Raw genomic sequence first — 25,778 nt, 5'->3', positions numbered from 1 at the left:
GTAAAAGACTACATGCTTTCCCCTATAAGATTCAGAACAAAGCAAGGATGTCTGTTTTGGCATTTCTATTCAGCATTGCACTAGAGCATCTAGCCAGTGCAATCAGGCAAGAATATAAAATAATGTGCATTCAAGTTGGGCAGGAAGAAGATGACTTAATTCTGTATGTAGCAAATCTGAAGAGTCCACTAAAAATATACTAGAAATAATAAGTTTACCAAAGTCAAATGATAGGAAATCAATGTACAAAAATCAACTGCATTTGTATAAATAATGAACAATCTGAAAATGAAACTAAGAAAAAAATTAATTCACAATGATATCAAAAGAATAAAATGGGAAAAATTTTATCAAAAAGTGTGCAAGGCTTGTACACTTAAAATTACAAAACATTACCAAAAGAAATTAAAGGGATCCAAATATGTGGAAAAATGTCCCATGTCTATGTATTGAAGACTCAGTGTTGTTAAGAATTCTTCTCAAATTGATCTACAGATTCAATTCCTAGATGGCTTTTTGCAGAAATTGACAAATTAATTTTAGAGTTCACATGGACATGCAAAGGAACCAGAATAGCCAAACAACATTGGAAAGTAAAAACAAAATTAAAGGACTTACACTTCTCAATTTGAATATTTTCTATAAAGTTTCATTAATCAAGACAATGTAGTACTTACTGGTGTAAGGATAGACATATAGATCAATGGAACTGAGAGCCCCAAAATCCAGCCTAATGGTCAAGAGATTTTCAGAAAAGTTTTCAAGAAAATTAAATAAGAAAGAAATATACTTTTTACCAATGATGGGACAACTGAGTGTTCACATGCAAAAAGATTAATTAGGATACCTACCTCACACCATATACAAAAACTTACTCAAAAGTGATTAAAAACCTAAATGTAAAAGGTAAAACTGTAAAACTCTTAGAAGAAAACACAAGAGAAAAATCTTCATAGTCTTGGATTAGGCAATTTCTTAGATACAAGACAAAAGTACAAGCAATACAAAAAATTATAAATTGGTCTTAATAGAAATTTAAAACATTTGTTTTTCAAAAGATACCATCAAGAGAGTAAGAATACAATCACAGCCTAGAAGAAAATATTTGCAAATCACATGTCTGATAAGAGACCTCTATCTAGAATATATAAATACCTCTTACAACTCAATTATAAGTTTTTAAAAATCCAATTTAAAAATGGGTTTGAATAGACATTTCTCCAAATGGGCAATAAGCACATGAAAAGATGCTCAACATCATTAGTCATTAGGAAATGCAAACCAAAACAGCAAGATACCACTTCACACTGACTAGGATGGTTAGAATCTAAAAGGCAAGGATATGGAAAAATTTGAACCCTCATACATTGCTGGTGAAAACGTAAAATGGTACAGCCCTGTTGAAACACAGTTTGACAGTTTCTTAAAAAGTTAGAAATTGACTTAACACGTGACCCAGCAACTCCACTTCTAGGTATCTGTCCAAGAGAAATGAAATCATATGTCTACAAAAACAAACAATAAGCACTTGAAGTATCACAAGAATGGATAAACAAGCACTACATGTACTAACATCAAATTGGTATTAACTGATCAACACTTAAGTGCACATATAGTAATAACATTCATCAGGTGTCGGGCAGATGAGAGCAGGGAGGAGAGGGTAGGTATATACCCGCCTAATGAGTGAGGTGTGCACCGTCTGGAGGATGGACATGCTTGAAGCTCTGACTCTGTTGGGGCAAAGGCAATATATGTAACCTAAACATCTGTACCCCTGTAATAAGCTAAATAAAAAAAAATTTTAAACTTAAAGAAAATAAAAATAGAAAAAAAGCACTTGTACATGAACATTCATAGCGGCATTATTCATAAAAATCAAGAAGTAGAAAAACCCAAATGTCACTGCACACTTTTTATATGGACTTGTTAATACAGCTAATTTAAAGTCAATTTCTCTTGTTTCTGAACACTTGAAATATTCAACATTTTCTATTCTGAAGATTAGATTTTCTTTTTACTGATTTTGCTACTTTTGTAGATTTATGCTCTGCCCCTGTCCCTGCCCCTCTCCAATTTCTGCCTCTGCCAGAGTCCTTAAGCAAAACTCATCTGCCCTTGCTAGGAAATAGTAGCAGCAAACTGTCCTAGATTCTGCTCAGAATAGTTTGACAGTTTTCAGGGAATTAGGCTAATTGATTATTTTGGCCAAATTGTTTTCACTGAATAGGTTTTCGGGGAATTGGTATTTTGGTGAATTGCCTTCTGGCAAATGGGTTATCAGTAAATTGAGTGACAGCCAGTGAACAACTCCCTGATTCTCTCCTGTGCTCTCTGCCTCCTCACAGCTTCGTTCTCTGTTCACATAAATAGATCCATCAACAGTCACATGTTTTTATTGCTTGAGCCTCTTAAGAGCTTCCAGGCTTTGGGACTAAAGCTTGTCAATTCAAATTTATTGAACTGACTGTGGGCAAACCTTTACCTTTGTGGTATGAGGTATTATGTTGACTAGTTGCCCCTCCCCCTTTTAATAGCCATGAAATTCTTTCTTCAAAATTATCCAGAAGTCTAAAACATAAAGGAGATAAAAGAAGATAAACTCTTGCTGATATGCCAGCCAGTAAGCTCATCCATCCCATAACCTCTCTGTGTGCACACCTGTTCTTCCAGTTCCCTCTGAATGCCTCCGGTGACCTGCAATTCTACGTATCATGGTTTAGAAATCACTAGGCACTTCTTCTCATGGGTCAGAAAACTAAGGCTCAGAAAGTCTCAGTGACTTTCTGGTCAAATCTAAAGGGAAGAATAAAAAATAACAATAGGATATTAAATGGCCCCCCAAAAAATGTGAATAATTATAGTTGAATCCCACTACTTGGTACAGAAATCTCCTTCCCTAATATCCAAATGGCTCTTCCCCAAATGATAGTGGAAAGAATATGGATTTCTACACCAAATAGATATTGATCAAATTCTACTTCTACTGATAGAAATTTGGATTGTCTGTTAACTTATCTGAGCTTCAGTGTTCTCATCTGTAGTGAATAGATAAATGTATCTATGTTCCCGGATCACTATGACCACTACATGAGTTACTATGTATGAAATGTGTCAACATCTGCATCATAGTAGGTGCACAGAAATGTTATTTCCTTTCCCGTCTCCCTGCCTCCTACCTTCCACTCACCTAAGGGTCTGAGTGTTGTGTATATCTTTCAAATGCAATCGTCCCCCAAAGACTCACCAATACTCAAAATAATCTGTGACCACAAGTCCAAATAAAGTTCACAATGATCAGTCAACTAAAACCACAAAGTAAATAAATACTATTGGGAGCAGCAAATAAAGCTAAAAATAGTTAAAACCCATATAAATTTGCATCAAAAATATCACTTCTCTTTGACATCTCTCAAGCACCTATTGACCTCCTTTCAGCTCTTTCCACTATCTTCTCTCTAAAATTCTATTAGAAATTTCCTATGTACTTCTAGGAGCTTTACAAACCAAAAACATTTTCAGACATTCCCAGGCCTGGATGCTCACCCCTGTGCAGGCTTTCAGGGTTAATAATGCTGGTACCTACCTTCTCCAATTCCCAAGTTGAGGTATTCCTGGAGAGCTAAATAATATACCAGTGGAAGGAAGACATCCACAGAAAATTTAGAGTATGAAGCTCTCAGGGTTTACCTAGAATTCATTTGAAGGCTTCAGCTCGAAGAAAGAGGGAAAGAGGCATAGGAAGAGAAATGTATGATTAAAAATGTCAGGAAGCAATATATAAGGGAGTAGTGTCCAAACACCAGTTTTCCCGGCATTCCTAAGGGCCAAGAGGTGACATGTCACATGTTGGCAAGAGAATAATGTTGGAGGTTGAAATAGCCCAGGTTGCTTCACCACATTCATCCTCATGGTTTCCCTTTTGTTATGCTTTTTATATAACAGGCACAAAGCTAGAAGCTTTGTATACATTACTACATTTGAACCTTAGACCCTATCTAAGGCTTCTTAATTTTATTTTTGAAGGAAGAAGGAAATATTAAACTTTGACCAAAAAATGAACATTTTATACCATTATTAAGATATGATAGGATCACTCTAATTCCCCTTAAGTATTCCTGCAATCCCTCTATTTAAAAGCCACCACTGGTTCACCATTTTTTTAAGCTAGTAGCAACGAATTTTTTTAATTGACAAGTAAATCATATGTATTTACTACATACAATATGGATGAACCTGGAAGACATTATGTTAAGTGAAATAAACCAGACTCAGAAAGACAAATACCACATAATCTCACTCATATGTGGAATCTGAAAAAATCTCAGAGGTAGAGAGTAGAATGGTGGTCACCATGGACTGGATGGGTTGGGAGGAGGGAGGGAGGTGAGGAAATGTTGGTCAGAGAATGCAAAATTGCAGTTAGATGGGAGGAATAAGTTCAAGAATTCTATTGTATTAATACAACATGGTGACTGCAGTTAATATAGTGTATTCTTGAAGCATGCTAAGGGAGTGCATATAAAGTATTCTCACTGCAAAAATGATAAGTATATAAGGTAATGCATATGTTAATTAGCTAGATGTAGTCGTTCCACAATGTATGTATACTTCAAAACAACATGTTGTACACTTCACTTTTCTTTTAGACTATAAACCAAACCTCTTACCATGGCCAAAAAGCCCAGTATGATTTGGTTTCTGTTTACCTTTCCTGCCTCATGTTTTACCAATCCCTGCTTTAACATGGTATGTGCCACACATACCTAATTTTATGTTTTCTCTCCCTCATTTTTCCTTCTTCATTCTGTCTCTTGTTCACTTCCTATCTAACTCTCTCTTTCCTTCTATTCCCCCCTCCCTCTCCCTCTCTCTCTCTCCCTCTCTCTTTCGCTCGCTCTCTCTCTCTTTCTCTCTCCTCTCTCCCCCTCTCTTTCTCTCTCTCCTCTCTCCCTCTCTCTCCCTCTCCCTCCTTCCCCCACTCCCAGCTCTCACTGGCCTCCCTCTCCCCTAATCCTTTTAACTTCCTTAATTCATCCTGAAATTTTCAGACCTCAGCTCTAGTGTCACCTTCCTTGGTAAGTCTTCCCAATCACCCCAAGACCACACTAGACAATCCCACAAGACTCTGCACTTTCCTGGTCATGAGCCAATAGCACTGTAGTGTAATACTTGACTTGCTCCGTCTCTCATATGACTCTCGGCCCCATGAAGGCAAAGGGCAGACCTGTTTTGCTCATCACTTGCTATATCTCAGTGTGTAAGAAAAGAAGGGAAAATAGAAGCAAGGGCAGTTGGGAAGAAGGGAATAAGAAAAGGAAGAGAGAAAGAAAAAAAGGTAACTAATTATAAAGAAAATGAGACTTCATGGTACCAACAGCTTCCATTCTGCCTTCTTCATTAATGTTTTTAAACCTGAAATCACACTGATCGTGGCAATACGTAAGTGACACAAGAACCAGAAGGAAAAAAAATGGAGCTAGGATTTGCAATTCTGGCTCTGCCACCAACTCACTGTATGACCTTGATCACCAGACAATTATTCTACCTGCCTCTTAGTTTCCTCCTCTATAAATGAGAATGTAAGACTAGTCCATACCTAAGTTCACCTCCATCTCTTACAAAGTCTGATTGTTGCATGGAGCATGGGTCAGATTGACTACAAATAGAGCGTAACAAAAATTCCAGATATTACCACCTACCTCTCTCTCACAGACCCTTGAACCAGGACGTTGTAGACCACCAAAATTAGGAAACCTCATTCCAAACTTCTCAGGGTATTGCCTGGGAAATGGAGCCCTCAAAGGACATAACTGACATATCAAAGGCAGGATATGAGTTGCAGCCTCTTTTTTAGTGACTTCACCAAAACAGGCCCCCTAGGTGGTCATGATAATCTGCTGCCCAGTCACCTGGGTCCTTACTCCAGTTCTGCCTTGAAGAGGAGCATTTAGGCCTGAATTTTGTGCCCTTGCTTTTCTTTCATTCATGTACACACACATACACACATACACACACACACACACAGAGGCACATTTCCTCCTTTACTCCATCACACCACTTCATTTATTGCGCAGGAAAGTTGCAGATGAAATATGTCTCACCAAGTCATGCATAATTGGTTTAATGTCTCAGTCTTTCAAGAGCATTTGCATTTTAATAGGGGACAATATTTTATTAGCATTAATGTTAATCATTAAGTAAAATAGCTTTTGTTTTTATGGCACTTTAGAGTTTACAAGGCACATTCACATATAACATGAAATTTATACTCACAAAGGTGAAGAGAGGAGCATGTTTTTATTAAAAGAAAAAAGTTACCTTGAGTTACATTTTCTTCCTGTGGTACGACTCTGCCCTTTATTTGGGGGAGAGTGGGTATTTAAATTGAGATATTATATGTAAACAAGGAAATATTCTAACCATTAGATGATCTGTACAATTAGGAGAGATTATAAGGTATTCCTATTTCAACAGAAAATTTTTATTTTGTTATTATAAACAAAAAATCCTCATTGTAAGAAATTTTTTAAATGAAATCTTTCCTCAAAAGAGAATTCCTAGTATGAACGTTTCATTGGAAGAATAATCAACAATTATTAAACAAGAGTGGAGTTCCATTCATGACTGTCATAGCCATTAGATTAAGATTAGCAAAATCCCCCTCTGGTTACCTATCTTAATCTAATGGCTATGGCAAAATTGCAACAGATTGAGAGGCTGGAAGTAGGAAATATTGGCCAAGAATTCAGATGAAATATAATTAAGGTCCAATCAGAGTAACAAGCACTGAAGATGGAAAAAAGGTGAACTGTGTGGAAGTAACATAAATATACCTCTCTATATCTCCAATATTGAGAATATTGACAGGAGGGGTCACCTTCCTGCCATGATGCAACATCCCCAAGCAATTATTAACTTTTCCAAGCAGTTTGAGCAAAGGAGAAGCCAAACTCCTCTTTTGTACAAAATGTCCAGCATTCATTCAATAATTACTAGGAAGAAAAAAAGAAACTGACAATAGAAACAAATACAGATGACCCATTCATTGGATTTAATAGATATAGACCTTTTAAAATTGTGTTAATGAATTTAAGAACATAAGTGACAGGATGCAGAACATTAGTGACAGGATGCAGAACATTATCAAAGAACTGAAACCTATAAAAAAGGTTCTAGAACTAAATGAAAATTCTAGAACTAAAAAAATACAATAAATATTGAAACAAGTAGATTCAACACAGCTAATAAAAGTATTAGTAGGGAGAGAGAGATACAATGGCCAACTAGAGACATCGCTTGTCTCACTTTCCTGGATGGAAGGTAGAATACAGGACTGAGGAGAGCGGAGAACAGTCTCAGCTCAGGTATGGATCACAGAGAGAGACAACAGAGACATGTAGGGACGCCACAGAGAAAAACTGTGAAGCTGAGAAAGAAGAAGATAGAGAGGAGAAGACAGAAGCGTGCATCAAACCCAGAGAGGCTCGGAGCCCAGTAAAAGGGTAAAGGGGGGTTTCCCTCTACCACCTTCAGTGAACAGCGGGACACAAAGTATACTGAACGTGCTTCTATCCTAAACAAGCCCAGGCATGGTGGCTAAATAGGAATAGTGGGGTGAACCAAGGAACCTCAGGTGTTTGGGTGTCCATGAGCAATGCCCCACAGGAGAGTGCCTTAAGAGACCAGAGTGCCAGCTTTCTTACACCTAGACACTTCCTCCTCTCCATTGCCCCTATTCATGGCATTAGAGAAAGTAATTTGAACTCTGGTTGATTGGTAGCCATGACCCCTCACCCACCCATTGCAACCACAAGAGTACTCTGAATTGAGAAGCTCATGAAAAGCTGCTTCTCCACAGTGGGTGCATGCTCCCAACTGAGTTCACCACAAATGGGGGTGGGGGGGCGGTGCCACAATTTGGGAGCTTCCTGTCCTGCCCACTAGCATTTCATAGGATAATGTGCTGGCAGCTTAGACAGGTGGGCCGAGCCTGGGAAACAAAGGGGAGAGGTCTCAGTCCTGGACTTGGGTGGTCAGGAAGCCCTTGCAGACGTAGCCCATGGGAGAGTGTGGAGGGGTGCTGAGGAACAGGATCTGTGAGCGTGCCCACACCCCCATCCCTGCTGGAAAACTGCCATATTAGATAGGGGTGTGGCAATCAGAGAGAAATAACCTAGCCCCAGTTCCCATGGCAACTGAATGCCTAGGGCACACCAGCTGAATGGGAGCAGCAGCCCCTCACTCCACTCATTACAATAGGAAGTGCTGCTCGAGCCTAGAAATTCACAAGTGGCCAATTCTCTCTGGCAGGAGCATGCCCCTGGTTGAGGCCCCTGTGGATACAAAGGCCTACTACTCTAACCTTGGAGTCCTGTGGTGTAACAGGAGGGTACAATTGGGGAGCACCCTACCCACCAGCATTTTGCAGAGACGAACACTAGTGAGTCAGACACATAAACTGGGGGGAAGTTCAAGAGCTGGCCTCAGACAGCTAAAGCTCAGAGCCCATATACAATAATGGCTAAAGAGGTAAAACAAAGCAATAAGGTTCTACCCAACAGGATGAACAGAAATCCACCCCACTTATCAATCCTTTCAGTAAATGTGAACAGCTTAAATTCCTCACTCAAGACACGTAGGCTGGCTGAATGGATTAAAAAATGCAAGGTAAGTATCTGCTGTCTCCAGGAAACACATTTAACCCACAAGGACTCATTCAGAACAAAGCAAAGGGATGGAAAATAATATTCCATGCAAATAGAAACCAAAAGAAAACTGGTATAGCCATTCTCCTATCAGATAACAATACTTCAAAGCAACAATAATAAGGAAACACAAAGATGGTCATTATATTATGGTAAAGAGAGCAATTCAACAAGGAGGCATAACTATCCTAAATATTTATACACCTAACACAGTTGCACCCAAATTCAAAAAGCAAACCCTACTAGAGCTAAACAAAGTGATAAACAGCAGCATCATAATAGCTAGGGAGGTCAACACCCTACTGACAGAACTGTACAGATCCTCCAAACAGGAAATAAACAAGGAAACACTGTACTTAAATGTAACTCTAGAACAAATGGGCCTAACAAACATTACAGAATATTCTACCCCAAAACTGCTGAATATACATTCTTCTCATCAGCAGATGGGACATTCTCTAAAACTAATCACATCTTAGGCCAGAAAACATGTCTCAACAAATTTTTAAAAATAGAAATTATACCATGTATCTTTTCAGAAAACAGTGGAATAAAATTAGAAATCAACTCCAACAGAAACACTCAACTCTACACAAGGTCATGGAAATTAAACAACCTACTGCTGAATGATTATTGGGTCAAGGAGGAAACTAAGGTGGAAATCAAAAGATTCCTTGAACTAAATGACAAAGGGGACACAAATTATCAAAATCTGTGGGATTCAGCAAAAGCAATCTTAAGAGGAAAATTAATAGCCTTAAATGCCTACATGAAAAATATGGAAGATCACAAATCAATAAGCTAATGAACTGTCTCAGGGAAATAGAAAAGGAAGAGCAAACCAAACCCAAACTCAGCAGAAGAAAAGAAATAAGTAAGGTCAGAGCAGAACTAAATGAAATCGATAGCAAAAGAACTATATAGAAGATTAAGGAAAAAAAAAGTTGGTTCTTTGAAAAGATAAGCAAAATTGATATACCTCTTGCTAGATTAACCAGAAACAGAAAAGAAGGGACCCTAATAAGTGCAATCAGAAATAAAGGAGATATTACAGCTTATACCAAAGAAATACAAAATATCATCTCTGAATATTATAAAAATATCTATGTATGTAAACTTGAAAATGTTGAGGAAATGGACAAATACATGGAAACACACCATCTCTCTAGACTCAATCAGGAAGTAACAGAATTCCTGAACAGACCAATATTGAGTAACAAAATTGAAGCAGCAATAAAAAAATCTTCCAAAAAAAAAAAGTCATGACCAGATGGTTTCACAGTCAAATTTTACCCTACCTACAAAGAAGAATTGGTACCCATACTGCAGAAATTATTTCATAACATTGAGAAGGAAGGAATCCTCCTCAACTCATTCTATGAAGCCAGTATCACTTTGATACCAAAACCAGGAAAGGACACAACAATAATAGAAAACTACAGACCAATAGCCCTCATAAATGTGGATGCAAAAATTCTCAATAAAATTCTAGTATACCAAATTCAGCAGCACATCAAAAAAATAATCCACCACAACCAAGTGTGCTTCATCACAGGGATGCAAGGATGGTTCAATATACATAAACACACAAATGTGATTCACCACATAAACAGAAGCAAAAACAAAGACCATGTGATCATCTCAATAGACAAAGAAAAAGCATTAGACAAAATTTAGCACCCTTTTATCATAAGAACTCTTAAGAAAATAGACATAGATGGAATATATCTCAAAATTATAAATGCCATCTGCAACAAACCCATAGTCAACATTATATAGAATGGGGAAAAATTGAAAACATTCCATTTAGAACTGGAACTAGACAAGGTTGCCTACTGTTACCACTTCTATTCAACATAGTGCTGGTAGTTCTAGCCAGAATAATCAAACATGAGAAGGAAATCAAGGTATCCAAATAGTGAAAGAAGAGGTCAAACTATCACTCTTTGCTCATAAAATGATATTATATCTAGAAAACTCCAAAGATTCTGCCAAGAGACTCCTGGAATTGATAATTAAATTCAGCAAAGTCTCAGGTTACAAAATCAATGTACACAAATCAGTAGCATTTCTATACACCACCAACAGTCAAGCTGAGAATTAAATCAAAGATTCAATCCCTTCCACAATAGCAACAAAGACAATAAAATACCTAGGAATATATTTAACCAAGGAGGTGAAAGACCTCTTCATGGAGAACTACAAATCACAGAGGAAGATGTAAATAAATGGAAAAATATACCATGCTCATGGATCAGGAGACTCAACATTGTTAAAATGTCTATACTGCCCAAAGTGATTTACAGATTCACTGCAATTGCCATTAAAATGCCAACTTCATTTTTTATACATCTAGAGAAAATAATTCTATGCTTTGTATGGAACCAGAAAAGACCCCAAATAGATAAAGCAACCTTAAGCAAAAAGAACAAATCAGGAGGCATCGCTTTACCAGATTTCAAGCTATACTACAGGGCTATAGTAACCAAAACAGCATGGTACTGGCAAAAAAACCAGAGATATAGACCAATGGATCAGAACAGAAAACACAGATATAAAACCATCCACATATTGCCATCTGATCTTTGATGAAGCAGAAAACAACATACACTGGGGAAAAGAATCCCTATTCAATAAATGGTGCTGGGAAAATTGGAAAGCCACATGTAGAAGACTGAAACAGGATCTGCACCTCTCTTGACACAAAAATTAATTCAAGGTGGATGATAGACTTAAACTTAAGGCATGAAACTATAAGAATTCTAGAAGAAAATGTTGGAAAAACTCTTATAAATATCAGCATAGGCAAAGAATTTATGAAGAAGTCCCCAAAAGCTATCACAGCAACAACAAAAATTAATAAATGGCACTTGACTAAATTAAAAGCACAGCCAAGGAAACAATCAATAGAGCAAATAGACAACCTACAGCATGGGAGAAAATATTTGCATGCTATACATCTGATAAAAGGCCAATAATCAGAATCTACAAAGAACTCAAGCAAATCACTAAGAAAACATCAAACAACCCTATTTGAAAGTGAGCAAAGGACATGAACAGAAGCTTTTCAAAAAACGATAGACTAATGGCCAATAAACACATGAAAAACTGCTCAACATCTCTAATCATCACAGAAATGCAAATTAAAACCACAATGAGATATTATGTAACTCCAGTGACAATAGCTTTTATCAAAAAGTCCAAAAACAACAGATGCTGGTATGGACGCAGAGAGAAAGAAACACTTATACATTGTTAGTGGGTCTGCAAAGTAGTACCACCTCTATGGAAAGTAGTGTGGAGATACCTCTAAGAACTAAAAGTAGACCTAATATTTGATCCAGTAATCAAATGTTGGGTATTTACCCTAAGGAAAAAAGGCATTTTATAAAAGAGACACTTGTACTTGAATGTTTATTGCAGCATAATTCACAGTCGCAAAGATGTGGAATCAACCCAAGTGCCATCAATACATGAGTAGATTAATAAAATGTTGTATATGTATTCCATGGAGTACTACTCAGCCATAAAAAATGGTGAACTAATACCTTTTCTAACAATCTGAATAGAACTAGAGACCATCCTCCTAAGTGAAGTATCGCAAGAATGGAAAAATAAACACCACATGTACTCACTATTAAATTGGAACTAACCAATCAACACTCATGTGCACATATGGAGGTAAAACTCAATCCAAATCAAGCAGGTGAGGGGTGAGGAGGGAATGGGTAAAATCACACCCAACTGGCATAATGCACACTGTCTGGTGATGGGCACACTTATAACTTTGACTCAAACTGTAAAAAAGTAATTCATGTAGCCAAAACATTTATATCCCTGTAACATTCTGAAATAATAAAAAAATAAATAAATAAAAATAAAAGAATTAGTGACCTGGAAGATACATCAGGAGAAAATATCCCTACTGAAGCACAGAGGAGGAAAAAGCATTGAAAATCCAGAAAATGATCAAGAAGAAAAATCTGCCATGGAGAACTAACTAGAGTATAGATGTTGTAGCTATACTAATATTAAACTTCAGTACAGGGATAGACCATGAGTATGGGCTAGAACACTCAATATGTAAAGATAACAATTTTTCCAAATTGATTTATATACTCTATGCAATCCCTATCAAAATCCTAGATTTGGTCATGAATATTAACCAGATGATTATAAAATGTACAAAACATGAAAAGCACTGGGAGGAACCAAGACAATTATAAAGAATAGTTATAGTACTCACATTACCAGATATCAAGATTGGTCATAGAGTTATAGTTAATTCAGTGCCAAAATAAACAAATATACCACTCAAACTAAAAATAGCATACAGAAACAGACTCATACATGTAGTCACTCAATTTGTAACAAAGGTGACAGTAAAGTTCAATGGAGAAAGAATGGTCTTTTTGATAAAAGATGCCATGATAATCCTGACTCCCCATTTTACAATAGCTGCAAAAATCCTAGGTGTATTATAAATCTCAATTAAAATGGTAAAAAGAATAAAGTTTTTATGAGATAACCTAGAAGAAAATCTCAATACTTTGAGTAGACAAAGATCTCTTAAACAGGACATACATGTAAAAAACAAACCAGATAGAAACAGATTGACAAATTAAAATTTAAAATCTTTATATCAAAAGAAACCATGGAGAGCACAAGGGGACAAGCCACAGCATGCAAGAAGAAAATTGCAATTCATCTGTCTGACAGAGGACTCAACTCCAGATTATACACATAACTGCTTCAATCAATAAGCAAAAGATAAGCAATAGAAAAAGTGAATAAAATATTAAACAGGCATGCCACACAAAAAAATACCCAAGTCAGTGGCCCCTAAAAAAAGGTGTTCACACTCATTAAATATCAGGATATTGTACATTAAAACCACAATGTAATACCATTACCTGCCCAGCAGAATGTCTAAAATTAAAATATCACCAGTGCTACCCAACATCAGTGAGAATGTGGAGCCATAAGAATATTCCTGTTCTGCTGGCAGGACTATAAGTTGGTACAACTTTAGATAACCATTTGGTGGTATCTCCCAAAGCTGAACACATATGTACCCTCTGATGCAGGATTTTCACTCCTAGGGATAAAACCAAACTATATACCAAACAGGAATGAGTAACATGAATGCCATAAAGGATGTAAACAAGCATGTCCATAATAGTAATTGTGAAAAATTAAAAACAATTTAAATGTCTTCAACAGTGGAATAGATAAATAAAATGTTGTGTGTTCACATGATGCAATACTATACAGTAAGGAAGGTGGATAAACCACAGTCACATGGCTAAATGTGACATAATGCTGAGCAAAAGAAGCCAGACACAAAAGAGTATGTGTTCTATGATTCCATTTATATCAAGTTTAAAAACAAGCTGAATTAGAAGCCTGGGTAGCCTTTCTGTCCCTTGGGGGATGTAGTGGTGGGAAAAGAGCAAGGACAGTCCTCTGGAGCTGTGGTCACATGCTGTTTCTTGAGCAAGGTGCTCGATATCGGGTGTGTTTATTTTTGAAAATTTATCAAGCAATACTTTTATGATTTGTACACATTTCTGATGTTGCTTTATAAAAAATTTGTTCAATAAGAAGTTTACTTATAAACAAATTTGTTTAGCATTCCGAAATCTTGCCACATCTCCTCTCTAGGCTCTGGGACTATTTAATATTTAACCCATTTTTAAATATTGCTTGTTCAAGACATTCCTCCTAACTAAATCTCTAACATGATTTCATCACACTATTGAACAGGAAAAAGATATTTCTTTTATTTTTTTTAAAAGAATGGCACTGTATCCACCTGGTATAAAATATTTGCATTTAAGACTATATATTTATACTATACTATAAGATCAATAATATTATTAAATATATTATATTAAACATAAATTTAATGTCACAAATAACATGTGTATTTAAAAGATTACAACATGGAGAGTAATATTTAAAAAAAACAACTAAGATTTAATAGCCAGTTACAGTGTCTCACACCTGTAATCCTAGCAGTTCAGGAGACTAAAGTGGGAGAACTGCTTGAGGCCAGGAGTACAAGACCAGCCTGGGCAACATAGCGAGACCCCATCTCTAAAAACAATAAGAAAAATTAGCCAGGCATGGAAGCTGAGGCCAGAGGATCACTGAGCCCAGGAGTTCGAGGCTGCAATGAGCTATAATCACACCACTGAACTCCAGCCTCGGCAACAAAGTGAGACTTCATCTCAAAAAAACAGAACTAAGATTTAATAAAATGGGTCCAATTGATAATAAAAATATTTGAAAATTAAAAGTAGTACAAAGAAAATTTTGAGGTTGCAGAATCGTTTGTCCCTGAATTACAATGCCAGGGACCTGCAGATTGAACTCCTCTGATTAAACTCAGAACCTAGCTAAAAATTTTAAAAGAAGAAGAAAACACAGTAGTCAGGAAATCATCTCTTCTGCTCCTTTAGCTGGTGAGTCCTCTGCTACAAATTGCTCAGTTCCTGAACAGGCACTGCACATTAGCCAACTAGCAAGCACATGAAAGCATCAGCTATTATCTGCACCTAAGACACCACATGAGCACCAAATTGTCCTTTCACTTGAAATCCTGCCACACTCTCTACTGCAGAAGGCAGCTTCAAACACAGCTATTTCGTGTCCCAAGCAGATGTGGAACACGGAACCTCAGTAGGGCCATGATTCCAAATGCATGTCTGACTTTGAATCCTGGCCCCCAAGACTATCTCTTTGCAACAGAATCTAGTCTGGAAATGAGACAATTATTTTTTTCTCATGGGGGTTGTGGAGAGTAGAGGAAGAGAGCTGGAAAGGAGAAGGAGAGTTAGGGGATGGGAAACCAACAAAATGTGGTTCGTTTTCAGGAAGCTGCTAGGCTGGATCTTTCAGAGCAGCTCATATTTTTTCAAAATGCGTGTTTTTTTTTCCCTTTGAGGTCCGCTACTCCGGATACCCCAGTGCCCCCCTTCCAGCTCTGGCCCTTGCACCACCACCAGCCAGGGGAAAGAGCCGTGGCATGGCAGCGGTCACGGTTCTCTTGGATAAGCTTTACCATAATCTTCATAAACCTCAATGCTCAAGGTGCAGAGGGAGATTGGAGGAAACTTGTTTTTCCGTTGGTTTCTCTCTGGCTGCTGTGGCTAATCATTCCTAGAACAGGAAGCTGGAGAAATGTAGGTGGGAGACACTCTTCTGACCAGTCAGGTTGCCTCACTCTTCCAGGGTACAACCGATTAGGAAAAGCTTCAGGTTACATAACCTCCTTCCTTTAGGGCGGTTTCCCAGCAAAAGGTGAATGGGCAGCTCGCCCCTGAGAACTGCCCACCCCTGAGAAGCAGGGCAGGAATCTCCTGGCTGTGTCTTAGTATTGGTGCCTGCCTCTTTGCAACACCCCAGTGGATCAGTGGGGCAAGAAAATGAGATCCCTTGATTCATTCAACAAGCATTTATTGAGTGTCCACCCTTCTAGGTATTGGGAATACATCAGCAAACAAAATGAATAACTCTACCCTGGTGGACTCGTATTCTAGAGGAGGGAGACAGAGCAAAGCATAATAAACAAGTAAATTACAAAGTCTGTTAGAAGCTAATAAATTAAATCAAGAAAATCAGAGCAGAGACAAGTAGGGGGAGGATTTCCATTTTAAACAGGGCGCAAGGTAGGCCTCCTGGAGAAAATGACGTCTGAGCAAAGATTTGAGGGAGACGAGGGTGTCAGTTATGTGACTGGAGGAAAAGCAAAGGCCTAAGGCAGGCATGTTCCCAGTATAGTTGTCAGGGTGGGAAGAGCACAGTGAGCAGGAAACAGAATAGTAGGAAGTGATGTGTAGGGAGGTGTCAGATGAGGTGGGGCTTTGTAAGCAATTGTAAGGACCTCAAGCTTTTAGAGTAAATAAAATGACAGTCATTGCTGTTCTGAGCAAAGGAGTGACAGAACCAAACCCTTTACCCTGGTGCTCACTCTGGGTAAGAACAAACACAGAAAGGTCCTTCAAACCCTTCACAAAGGTCTGCACTAGAGCCCCCTGTAAGTTTCTGGGTGAAGTCAGATGACCTACAGACCCACCCATCCTCGTGGCCTGGGTGGAGGTACAGGGGGAGGGCAACAGCCTGTGTGTTTAACATGATTGAAATCATTCAACTGATCCATCAAGAACTGAGAAAGCAAGCCTGAGTTTCTTTTCCAGAAGAAAGAATGGCTTGACCTTAAGTCACTCTCCTCTCCTTTCCCCAATCTTCCTTGTGACCAAAGAGAGAGACTCCAAAGACTACTAGCTGAGTGCAATCTACACTCTCCAAATGCAGCAAAGGTAAATGGCTACACGGGACCCTGGCGCCATTAACTCATGCTGCAATCCCCTGAGCTAGCCACCCATGCTGGAGTACAATCCGTTTTTAAAAATAATGACACAGTAAGAACATTTTTATTTCATTAATGTGTTAGACGAGGGATGTTCTCTGAAGTCTATTAGTTCATTCTGAGCAGGCTTCCAGCCCTGAAAGAGGAAAGAAGTTTGTTGCTCTGAAGGTGTGAAACCAGGGGGAGAAAGACATATTGAATGGATTCAGAGGACAAACACCACTCTGGCCACGCCCCACCCGTGCCCAAATCTCAACAAATCATAGCAAGAAGGTGAGGCTGGAGGTGATACTTGGAAATCCACCTGATAATAATCACTGACCTTTGCATTTTGGAGCAAAAAAGTCGTTTAGAAATTGGCCTGTCCTGATGTCAGCCTGAGGCCCACAGGTTCAAATCCAACTAGCAAATATATTTTGTTTGAACTGTATAGCATTTTTTAAATTACGTAATACAAACATTTATACTGGTCATTTATATTATAAATCAGGATATCTCACACATACAGGGGAAAAAAATGTGTTTCTTACTTCTCTTTAAAAATATAAATATCTGGCAACACCACGTCTGTATTCCCAAATGGCTGGAGCTGAATGGCAGCTGTCCCCATGGACTGGGCAGATGGTCTCCATTTTGTTCCAACTCCTGCCACTCAGTGTTACTTATTTCTGGGCCATTTCACTTATTATAGCTCTAAAGTTGTCAAGCCCTTATTTGATCTAATATACTCTATATAAAATGTAGAAAACTGATGCCTAGGCAAAGGGAGACAGGAGGGTCTTCAGTCAAAGATCAGTTACCCCTTGAAGTATGTGAACTTAAAAATAAAAACCTCATAGGAACTGAGCATACATAGGCCCTTCTTTCCTCCTGGCATAACCTGGTGCCCAAGTCTCCATAACACCCTGCAGTCATGTTCTTGAATATGTCTCGGAATTATTTTTAATTTCACTTTTATTCTTGTTCAATTCAGTATTCCACATTGAGCTACATTTGGAGCTAAAGCTTTGAACAAGCAAACAAAGTTAGTTAGGGCCCCCAAGCTTTCCCAGAGTTCAGATGGAAACCATTAAACCACCAGGTTCCAGATGAGTCCCACTGGAAGCTGGCAGAAACCTCCTGCTCAGCCTGGTTAATGGCACTTGGACATTGGACAAGAGTAAAAATGACAGGTCTGCCTGCCACTGAGATTGTTAGAAAAACCTATCTTTAGGACCTGGAAGTACCTACCATTCTCTGTGCCCCTTCCAGTTTGATAAATGCTGTCATCCCTTCTCTTGGACACACAGAGACCCAGTCTGTTCTGTTATTTGCCCATTCTCAGTCTTCTTAACAAAGTTATAGGTCTTAGTGCAGAATAGGTTTCCGTGTTTCCCAGGGGATATTCCAATATTAGGCTTTGCTATAACAGAGGAAGAAAAAAGCTCCATAAATCAAGAAGAAGGTAAGAGAGGGATTTAGAGGATCAGAATGTTTTTCTACTCATTTATTTATTCACTCATTCATTCATTCATATAACAAACCAATATTGAGCACCTGCTGGGCTGGATGTTTAGAAGATCCAAATGTAACTAACACAGCTGCCCTGCTGTTGGGGAGCTCACAAAATCAACTCCCAATCATACAGTGTAACACAAGGGATGATTGAGTGCCTTTCTTAAGTCTCAGTTTTTTCATGTTTAACAGAAGGACCCCACTAACTTCCACATAGTCTGTGAAGAACAAATGAGAAAAATGAATGTTAACATTCTTTATAAAGTAGAAAGCACAATTTTAAGACCTGTCTACCATCTCATATTACAGGTGCTCAAGGGTTTGAACCATTGTGGAGAGGTATTTTAAATAAATAAATGTGGAAGGAGGGAAGTCTCTTCCGTATAGCAAAATGCTAACTAACTAAATGTGGAAAGAATGATGGAAATAGAAAATGGCCATTTAGCAAGCATCATAATAATAATCGATTCAGGCAAGAATCATCTCTGTATAATACAACTAGTGGCTTAAAGTGTGAGGAGTAACAGAATGTTCATATAATAAAGTATCTTCCAACAAGATACTTATTAATTAGAAATGGAAAGGCTTGAACAAGTCTTTACAGTATCCTTTACTGTAACTGACAGACATCACCTTAATCAAATAAAGTCAACATCACCAATAATGAGAGAAGTTGCCCTCATGTGCCTCCTGACACAACACATGGAAAAGGACATAACTTCATTTCTACGACATTCCAGCTGAATATGCATGACCTGAACCTAATCACAAGGAGATGCTGGAGAAACTCAGGTTGATGAACAGTCTGCAAAAAATCTCTGGACAGAAAACTGTTCCAGATTAAAGAAGATGAAAGAGATGCAAATACATTCAATGCAATGGTGTACCAGTGTTTTCCTTTGCTATAATAGCAGATAATTTGGATAATTGGTAAATTCAAGTGAGGTCTATAGGTTAGGTAATAGTTTTGTGTTAATGTTAATTTCCTAGTTTTGATGATTAACAATAGTGGTTATATAAGAAGTGTCTTTATTTTCAGAAAGTACACACAGAAGGATTTAGGGGTAAAGAGCATCATGTCTGTAACCTACTCTCAAATAATTCCAGAAAACATACATGGAATTATATGAAAACACGTGGTATTATGTTAAAAAAATATATGACATATATAATATATGGTACGAACATATTAAACTAAGCAAAGTTGGCAAATTATTAACATTGAGGAAATTCCTTGCACTAGTCTCTCAATTTTCTAATGTCTGAAATTTTGGCAAAATAAAAAGTTAAAAGCAATAGCAATAAAGAGGTACAATGTCAATACCTTTAACCAGCCTAGAACCAGCACACAGCATAACAGAGGCCTGGCTACGTTTTCTGGAAACCCCAGATGCCAAATGTGTTTTATCCATTTTTCATGCCTGTCTTCAGGGCTTCTGATATTCATGACAAGATGGGGGATGATTCTAAATGGGCCCATTCCCTCAGTGATGGTTTCCCATAACTAAGCAGCGTCGTTAGAACTAGGTATCGTTGCCGAGCCAGCTGGGGTCTTAAAATTTTATCTCCTGGAACCCATAATCCACATTGCCTCTTCCATTACTGCTGGAAGGCTGCAGCATAGCTCTGCTGAGTGTGTTGTGCCACCGCACATAGATCACGCAGAAATGAGGTGGCGATTTGGTCCCTGGTGCGATCTGTGCCATAGGATGGCAGTTTGCTTTGCCGGACTCTTCCTACACCACTTGGGCCGTTTTGGTCAGCTCCTATCTGTCTGGAAAAAGACACTGGCAAAACCAACCGGGGCCAGGACCCTTCGCATTTGGGGGAGTCATGAAATGGTCAGCCCCAGCAAATGGACACAATGTAACCGATCACCACCACAGTGACCGGTGACTCAAGGACTAAACTGGACAAAAGAGACAAAAATTTGTCCCCTCCCTTCAGCTGGTTAAGACACTCTTGAGAAAGTGCAGGAGTGCCCCCTTCTGCCCAGAGCTGGAAATGCTCTAGTGGCCCTGCATACGGTTCAGCCTCAAGAGGGTTTGAAATCAATTCTTCTCCTTCCAGAGCACATGTTTCTAAACACTATGCCACAGTTGCCCCCTTCAGCCATACTTAAGACTTCACCTTTATTATCTCATTTCATTTCCTCAACAACCTCGATAGCCAAGCAGAGCAGCTATCATCACGGCCTCTAACAGGTGATTTGAAACAGGCACATTGACGGTAAAGTTACTTATCCAAAGTCAGAAAGACTCTCCTCAGAAAGCTTCAATGTCTCTGTCCTTAAAATTCAGTGGCTGCAAAGAGTGGCTTCTAAATTCTCCTACACCTCGAACAATATAGGTTAGATTCTGTGATTCTGGGTCATCCTCGGTGAAACAGGGGCTGGCGAACAGTGGGAAACCGGCAGAGGCACTATCCACAGTGATGTACGTCATTTTAAGTCAAAAATGAGGACTTTGTTGATTTTCCTGTTAGGATCTGACCTGCCTGGAGCTGTCTTCTTAGTTTCTCATGAATCCACTGTTCTTTGCTCCCTCCCCCTCAGGCTATCAAATCTGAAGGGGAAACTTACTAGACCTGTGCCACTCAGAGCATAGATCCATTACTCGGTCTGATCTGTCACAGGGTTCCAGCCTCTCAGCTCACTCTGGGAACAACACATTTCCAAGGGGAGGACAGGTGCTGCTTCAGGGACCAGCAAATTTCCTATCCCTGCAGTTTACAAGCAGAAATAAGACATAGCCATTCCACCTCTCAGCATGTACACATGAGAAACACATGTACATTTGTTTGCACAAGGAGCCACCTACAAGATTTTTTTATAGTAGGAAAAAAAAGAGATGACATAAATATTTATTAATAAAGGAATGGTGAAATAAACTAGGACACATCTCCATTAATGAATATTAAGGATCAGTTAAAAAGAATGGGGTAGATCTGTATGTAATTTCAAAGAAAAGTCTGAGTAATATAATAATGAGAAATTAAATGATTTAATTAATGTTAAAACATATACATACCAAGGTACCCAAATATGTATATAAAAACATAGATAAAGCTCCAGAAAGATGTACTCCAAAATGTTAATACTTATTTCCTCTGAGAAAAGTTCAGAAGTTTCAAGATAACAGCCTAAAGGGGACTTCAGACTTACCTGTGATATTCTACTCTATTACCATATAAGAATATATTTATGTGTTAGATATGCAAATGAACATTAATTTTTTTCTTAAAATTCTAGAGCTTTTTACTGGACACTTTAAATGTCAACTGAAGCATGGGGACAGCTTGTTTTTCCCAGACCAGCCACTAGTAACAGCAACCAAAATGGGACCCTTTGCAGCTCAAATACTTGATAGGATTTTAGGAAGATGGACCCAAAATATCAGTCGGAGCGTTGGACCAGAAAATGATATTGAAGTCCCTTCTAGTCCAAAGATTTAATGGCGCTACATGTATATTCATGCACCATGCAATCTTAAAGCCTGATTCAAGCTAATATAGAAGCACATTCATAAATGTGTGGTTCTTCCCAAAGAGAGAATTTTCTATTGGTAGGGAAGAAGTGGACTTTCATGGCTAATTGGACAAACAGAGTCCACACTGAATTTCGCTGCTTTCTCCATCTTCTGGGTAGACAGGAATACATTCAGTGCAGCGATCCAGTGTCTGGGATTACCTGCACATAGCTGGCGATGGCTAAAATCACCATTCCTTTACTAGAGCATCAAGAGACTATGGTTTCAAGAGTGAACTGCCAAGAGAAACAGAAAAACCTGAAAGACCAAACTGGGACACTCCAGGAGCTGGATTCCATGGTAGGAAGAGGGTGGGTACCTTCACCCACCCCCTAAAGTCCAGAGACTGTTTGGTATCAAATTGTATTTATCACTCATGGGAGGAGGTTTGCATAGACTTAACGTTCTACAATGACTGTGCTTTCCTTGAAAAATAAAGTTTAATTTTATTGTGGTAGTTGTTGTCATCTTGAAAGTTTAGAATAAACAGACTCCAGAGGGTCTGTTCATAACAGATAATGGTGCTAGAACACAGAAATGTTCTGCTGAATAGTTTCGAAGCAGGAATTAATTAATTAATTAGTTGGGCTTTAAAAAAATGAGTTGGGAAGAAATAGAAAAAATACTACACTCAGAAATTGAAGACCAGGCTTCAACACTCAGCTCTGCTACTCACTACTTGTGTGACCTTGAGCAACACAGCAAACAACCTCTCTGAGCCAAAGTTGTCATTTATAAAATGAGTATAATGCTAATGTGCAACTAGTCACAAGGTCGTCATACAAAACTAATAAAATAGCTATCATTAGCCCCCTGCTTACAGATGAAGAAACTGAGACTCAAAGTGTTAAATGAATTTCCCAAGGACACACAGCTAATGAATGGCAGAGTCCAGTTTCAAATGCAGGTACATGTGGCTGCAGTGGCACAAGTCCTTCCCTGCCAGCTGCCCTACAGATGTGTTGGACGTAACATTACCATCCCTAGCTCCCATCCTCCAGCACCTAGCATAGAATTTAGCACAAAATAGGTGCTTATCATGTATTTGTTGTATGAACTAATTCATGCATCGGTGAATGAATGAGCTAACAGATTGTTGATTTATTTGCAAATGTCATTAATTAGTTATATGCATAACACATGAGATATGATTGTTTCGTGTTCATGATGTCAAAAGTATATTTCTCCAAATTTGATGTGTTTCAAATATCAATGTGTGCGTATGTTTGCATCTGTAACATATCCACATGTGTCCAAAAGAGAGGGAACATGAGAATAAGACAGAGATAAAAGCAATCGCATTATGTGAGCAGCCCCCTTGATAGAAGATGGATGCCAACCACCTGCCTTTGGAAACCCTCAAGCTCTCTGGGTAGTAGTCCCTTCCACACCTCAGCTGACAGGCTCTACTTTGAATTGCAGAGAGAATTGTCTTTGAGGAGCAATTCTAGCTCCTTTCTCCATCAGCATTTGATGCATACATAGAAAAGGTCAGGCTTGCAATTGGATCTATTTTCTGCATTTCCAAGGTTTTGGCTCAAAGTGAAACACCAGAGAGCTCTATGATCAAATAACCGATGTGATCAGATAACCTTTCATTACACAATAAAGGCCCTGGTGCCTGCCTCCACCTTGCCACGCTGGAGAAAGGTAGTCTGTGGAATGCCGAACATCTAAGGCTGGCTCAGAAACGCAGCTCAGGCCTCTAAGACAACATCCAGCTGCCTTTTCCACTTGCAGTTTATGTTTGCAAAACCTCAATTCTCCTGTTTCCTCTTGGCTGTAGATTTTAGGCTGGCCTGGAAAGTTTAGTGACCTCTTAGGCTCATAAAATAGTTTGGAGTCACAAGTCTTGTTCTTATTTCATCACTTACCAGCTATGTTATTTGGGCAAGTTCCTTGACCCCTCTGAGCCTCAACTTTCTCCTCTGTAAAATGAGAATAATGATACTTAGAGGCTCAAATAAGTAGCACATGTCAAAGTGCAGAATGCTAATCAACTGGAAAGGTTCATTAAGCTGAAGTAGGAAAATGTTAGCATATTTAACAGTTAAAAATATAATTTTTGGTTATGTAAGAAGAGAGAGTGGGGGTTCATAGAAAATATGTGGCCATGCAATTATATTCTTCTTCACGACCCAGCTTAAGCTCCTTAAGAAGCTTCCCCAACCCACATCAGGCAGAGCCAAGCAGGCCTCCTCCGTGCCTCTCCGATCACTGAGTGCACACTCCACTACTACACATTCGTTTGCAACTCTTTGGCTACCTCTCTGCTGTCCCCCAGCCAGATTAAGATTAGCTCAAAGCCAAGGTCATGTCTCAGGAATCCCTCAGTCTCCACCACTCAGCACTGACCATTCAGTAAATACTACCCAAAATCATGGACGTGAAATTTTACCAGCCAACACGAGACGGCTGCTCAGTCACTAAACGTCAGCGCTAGGAAAGATTTATTATGCCCTTTTTTTAAAGGATACCATTGAGACTTAGAAAAGCGAGGGGAGTCCCCTAAGAATAGAGAGCTGTTGACAGAGCACAGACTGGATCTGGGGTCATCTGACCCAAGCCCAGCACTGCTGCCACAGGACACAGGACACCACATACGTTCTCCCAGAGAGGAGGCCCAGCTAAATTTGAATTTCCAATCACCAACAAATAATTTTATAGCAAAAGTATGTGCAATGCAATGTTTAGAGCAGGCACGTACTAAAAATGTATCTGTCATTTATCTGAAATTCAAATTTAACTAGGTGTCCTGTACTATTTTTTCAGGATGTGGCAGCTCTGCTCCCAGACACCAGCGTAGACTTAGCTCCTCAGCCCCAGTCCCCTGGCTGGCTTCAGGCTTCAGCAGGTGTGGAATGTTGGCCAGGTGGCGCTTTTTATGAAAGCCAGAGGGATGGGGAAGGAAGAACAGTGTGGCACTAAGTGGGGAGTTTGGATTCTTGAAGCCGCAGGAGAGTTGCCCCTGGTACCTGAGGAAGAAGCATCCAGAAAGGTGTGATGAAGAAAAGCACAGACAGAGGGAAAGAACAGAGCCGGAATCCCACTGAGACTCTGTAAAGCCACAGAAACAATAACTGACCTTACGGGGTCATCACCATGATCAAAGGAGATAATGCATGTTTACTGCTAAGGCCTGACACTTATCAAACTCCCCAACATAGATTTGTTATTATTCTTATTTTTGAAGGAATAAGAAGTAGCATATATTGGACATATTGCATATCCCCAGCCCTGAAATGAGTATGATGTATACATATATATCATCTCAGACAAATCTCGTAACAATTCTCCAGGGTAATTACTGTTATTATTGCAGTTTACTAAGGTGCAAAGAAGTTGACACCTGCCAAAGGCCTCTTGGTAGAGTGATGGAGATAAGATTTGAACCCAGGTCTGCTTGTGTTTAAGGTCTATCTTTCTAGACGGCACCAACCTGCTTGGAAAGATCATTTTGGGATCTTCACCTTTTGGTAACCCATTTGGTGCTGACACCACTAGGAGACTGAGGCCATTTCTGAGTAGCTTCAAGCCGTTCCTTTCTTAAAGAGCCTCCTGATCCCCGTCTTAGGAAGGGTGTGCGGGAGAAGGATTGTCCCATGTCGCTGCTCAGAGATTAAGTGCAGACGGGTCTAGGAGGAAATGGGGCATCAGGACAGGGCCTGCGCCCTT

This window comes from Lemur catta, chromosome 9 (genome assembly GCF_020740605.2).
Source record: "Lemur catta isolate mLemCat1 chromosome 9, mLemCat1.pri, whole genome shotgun sequence".
NCBI classification, from domain to species: Eukaryota; Metazoa; Chordata; class Mammalia; order Primates; family Lemuridae; genus Lemur; species Lemur catta.
This window is presented reverse-complemented; position numbering follows the sequence as displayed.